A 5000-nucleotide genomic window follows, 5' to 3' on the forward strand; every position below is an offset into this window, starting at 1 on the left:
GTGTGTGCTTGTGTTGATGTGTGTGTGTGTGTGTGTGTGTGTGTGTGTGTGTGTGTGTGTGTGTGTGTGTAGATATGTGTGTCCTCTAAGAGCTCAGCCACATAAGGGCCTAGGGGTTTGAGAGGTTGATTTAGTTGGGGAGGTTGAAGTATGGCACATCCAATCCTTCTGTTCAAGTGCTCTATTACTGCTCTCCAAGGAGCAGTTGGCTAGGTAAATAAACAACACAATGCTATCTATGCAATAGAACAGGGCATGACAGAAGGTGAAGGGGGGATAGTAACGGTTTGCTATTAAAAACAATATGTTGGTCTGTTTATCTTTCTCATCGCGATAGGTAGACAGACACACAGACAGACAGACCGACGGACCGACACACAGACAGACAGACAGACGGCGAGAATAAAGTTGTGAGTGGCACAGGGTTCGTTAGTTACGTGGAAGGCTACGGACCGAGTGAGCTACATGCTATCCGTCAGATATCCGTCACCAGTCAAGCGCACAATTACAAGTATTGATCCAGGGTGAATACGCACGGCAAGGCTAGACACAGGGAACTACCGCACATTCATCACCCCGCTCTGTGTACACAACACAACACTGAAACACGGCAGGCTTCATGTCTTTCCATTGGCTCAGAACCAATAGAACTACTACTGCTATTCCTGCTGCTGCTACTACTAATGTACTATAACTAGTAATGATAATAGCAATAACTTTAGTGGTCTGCTGCCTTTCTGGATCTTGTTCAGCCAGGTCGCTGCATCTTTGTGGCTAATTATTTGACGGCAAATTGATCTCCCCACCTCTCAACCCAAGAATACAACTTAGATCTCCCAAACCGACTACCAACCTAACGGCACTTTGTTACAGCGCTTCTACATGAAACAATATGAATCCGGCGTGTACAATATGAACTGCACAGTCCAATGATATTTAATGGTGTGTACTTTTGTATCGTCAGCGTCTTAAAATAGTCTACAGACATGGTATGCGCCGCGCATTTTCGTAGGTATCTTAGCAACGGGCTTTTTTGTCAGTAAGGAGTAGGAAGCAGACTTGGTGGAAGAGGCTGTTCTCTTTGAAGCCAAGTTGTTCTCCAAGAAACTATTCGACTTTAAGTCAACTCTTACAGGTCTTAGCAAAAAGCAGCTGCTACTCTGTAGGAAAAAGGGCTCGCCCCCTTGCTATTGCAGTCATGACATGAACATTCACCCTTTAAACAAGTGTAACGCTGCAGGGCAGAATAGCTGAACGGCTGGATCAGGAACACACTGTAAGAGGCGATTGCTTGAGGAGAGGGTCCGCTGCATTTCTGAAATGACCTCCTGCAATATCCTTTTCATAAAGGAAAAGAGAGGGAGAGGGGACGGGGAGAGAGAGAAATGGGAAATGGAGAGGGGAACGGGTAAATAGAGAAGGAGAGATTGAGAGGGCGACTAAGGGCGGCGAGGGACAATAGAGAGTGAGAGAAATATAGTGAGTGAGGGAGAGGGGAATAGAGAGAGCGAGAGATAGAAATGGAGTGACAGAGAGAGGGAGAGCGAAAAAGAAGCAGGATCTGACATGTGGTGACGGATCATGATTGTGGGGGGGATTAGAGGAGGGGATAGAGGGATGGCAAGATGGAGGGATGGAAGGAGGATGAGTCTGAGAGGCAGATGGAGATGCAGCTCTCTCTCTCCCCAGGGAGAAACACAGCAGAGCTGAGATCTGAGAGAGACTGCCAATTCCAAAGGGTCTGGAGCCTCATGAAGACGGGTGTGAAAGAGGGACAGAGAGAAATGGGGATGAGTGGAAGAGGAGAGAGAGTGAGAGGGAGTGGAGTGAGAGAGGGAGGGGAGAGGAGTGAGAGAGGGAGGGGAGTGGAGTGAGAGAGGGAGAGGAGAGGAGAGAGAGAGGGAGAGGAGAGGAGAGAGAGAGCAGTGACGAGGACAATAAAAAGAGAGAAGGAGATAGAGAGGAAGAAATAGAGAGAAAGTGAAAGAAGAGAAAGAAGAAAGATATAATGAAACGGCAAAAAGAAAAGTCTGACAGAATGGATGAGAAAACAGAGAGAGAAATTAATAGAGAGAAAGACTATTAGACAAAGGTGAGCGAGAAAGACTAGAGAGAGGAGAGAGCAGGCTTCCACTGGTGATTGGTGATTAAAGGGGAAATGTCATTAATTAGCAAACAGGCCAGCTGTGGCGCTCTTTAAAGCCCTGCGTCCTAGCATTAAATATAGATTAGAATGGTGAAACACACGCACACTCATGCCGGAGCGCACGTATGCACACACATGTATGCACACACATGTATACACACGCGGGTGTGCACTCACACACACAAAAGTATGCATACACAGACATACCTGACACAGACACAGACATAAACAAATGTACGCACGCACACACACACACACACACACACACACACACACACACACACACACACACACACACACACACACACACACACACACACACACACACACACACACACACACACACACACACACAAAAAAAAAAAACACACACACACACACACACACACACAGGGAGAAAATAAAACTGTTAGACAGATCTAATTACTGAAATGTATTTTGTCTAACCCTGGTGGAGACAGCCACGGGAGATGTATTTTTTTCTAAATGCCAGTCCTCCTGTCTCACCAGGAGTTTCAGCTCTGCAGAGAGAGGGAGGGAGATAGAGATGTGAAGAGAGAGGAGACAAAGTGAGAAAAGAGGGAGTGAAAGTGAGTATGAAACAACATACTAGAAAAAACAATTAGGGAGAGAGTGTGTTCTATCTGTGTTGCCTACTACCTACTTAAACTGCATACTGTGTACTAGTCACAAGACATACTATTTAGAACATACTGTTTAGTAAAAACATGCAGCACGCAACTAATATCCACAACCGCTCTTGTTCCCTGCCATTTGTTGTCAGCTGTTGCCGAACACACCTGGGTGTGAAAGGACCATTCTCTTCTTCAATAGTGTGCAGCGAATTCTACTAGAAGAAAAGCTGAAATGAGTATGGCATCCTGGCAAACTTCGCATACTCAAAAAGCCTACTATTGGGGCAAGGCCAGTGACACAAGGCAGAGAGCGAAAGCCAGTGAGAGACAGGAACACAGCGAGACAGAAACCTAGCGCAATACAGAGAAATAAGAGCTCGGTCTCTCTCTTTCAGCCTCCCGACCCAACATTCTCCACCACCACCACACGCCACCAGGAAATCTACCTGACAGTTGCCATGGTGACGCTGGTGCAGGCGGAAGGCTGTCTTAATTGGAGGGCTTTCGCCCTGGCCCCCCCTTCTCCTCTCTTTTCCACTCCTCTCTCCTCCTCTCCTCTCTCCTCCTCTCCTCTCTTTTCCTCTCCTCTCTCCTCCTCATCCCAGTGCAAGTCTTATTCCTAAAGACATTATTCCATTTCTCTATAGACTCCTGAAGACAGGTTCACTATTCACACTGTTGTTGTTCTTTTAGGGGCGCCGGGATGAGACGACTGGACCAGGAGAGGATTGAGAAGTGGACCAAGAGGAGAGAGGGAAGAATGGGGGTGAGTGTTTAAGGAGGGTGGGAGGGGAGGGGTGTATTTGTATGTGTGTGGGGTGGGTGTATGTGCACGTGTGCGCATGCGTGTGTTAGTACGTACGTAGGTGCAAATATGCTTCCTTGTTTGCGTGTGTCTAGAAGTCCGTTCATTTCTTTGCGTAACCTACTAATAAATTCCCTTTACACTCCTGTCTCCTTGCGCTTCCTGTAGTTGAGAGGGAAGAAAAAGTAGCTAAAAAATAATCCGCAAAACTTTCCTCCTTTGACTGTCTCTCACATCTCTCTGTTCAATAAAATTAACGATGATTTTTAACACTTCTCAGAAGTCATCTGATGTAGCAAAAATCCCTGTGAGCAAAACAACAGTCTGAAAATAGCCTGCTATTTGCATGAGTGTTAATAGTACTCTGTGTGTGCTTGAACAGAGTCTAGGGGTATTTGTTCATGATATTATTAGATTATCTTTGATATGAGTGCGGGTCTGATGGTTTAATAAGCTGAATTAGCATGCTGGCTGTTATGAGTGTGTGTTTGTATGTGTGTTTATATCACTCCTGTACTGAAATGGGACGGACATTGTGTGTGTGTGTGTGTGTGTGTGTGTGTGTGTGTGTGTGTGTGTGTGTGTGTGTGTGTGTGTGTGTGTTTGGGTGTGTCACTGGTCGGGGCTGTCAGTTTGATGAGAGTTCATGAGTGACATTCAGAACGTCCTCCCAAATAACTATCAGATCCATGGAAAGAGAGAGACACACACACACACACACACTCAGATTCTCAGGTGGACCTCTGAAGTCATTTGCGACCAGACAGACAGCAACACAGGGCATTTGAGGCAATGCCAAAATCAAAGACTAGCCTAAGTGATACATTCTCTGCAGGCCATGAGTGTCTGGAGTTTATAATATTTCTAAGGGAGTCATCTATTGTATATGAGGACAGTATTTTATCTGTCTAGTGGTTTATGTCTTATTTATATAGTGAGTTACCATTGTAAAGGGGTGTGTCTTTGTGTTTGCTTAAGAGTGTGTGCATTGTGTGTACACACTGTGTGTGTGCATGTATGTGTGTAAGTGTGTGTGTGTGTGTGTGTGTGCGTGTGTACTGGCTGTTCCTCCCAGACCAACAGTCCCAGTCTGATCCAGGAGTCTTTTGTCTCTTTTCAAGGTTTACAACACTCTGTCACTGCTCTATCGATCCCCCCCCCCCCCCCCCCCCCCCCCCGGCACAGTAAAGCAGATGGGATGCTGAGAGTCCGTGTGTGTGATGTAATTCAGAGTTATTCCGTCCCTTACAGGTTCATCATATCATCACGATGCACAGTGCACCAGACAGTACTACCGCAAGCAATGACACTGACACTCACTCTGAACGCAAACATACCATGTTGACTGTACAACATATACACTGTAGTACATACTAGTGGAGAAAACACAACAAATGACTCAATCAGAGGAGGT

The sequence above is a fragment of the Oncorhynchus mykiss genome, chromosome 21 (assembly GCF_013265735.2).
Source record: "Oncorhynchus mykiss isolate Arlee chromosome 21, USDA_OmykA_1.1, whole genome shotgun sequence".
In the NCBI taxonomy this organism is placed as follows: domain Eukaryota; kingdom Metazoa; phylum Chordata; class Actinopteri; order Salmoniformes; family Salmonidae; genus Oncorhynchus; species Oncorhynchus mykiss.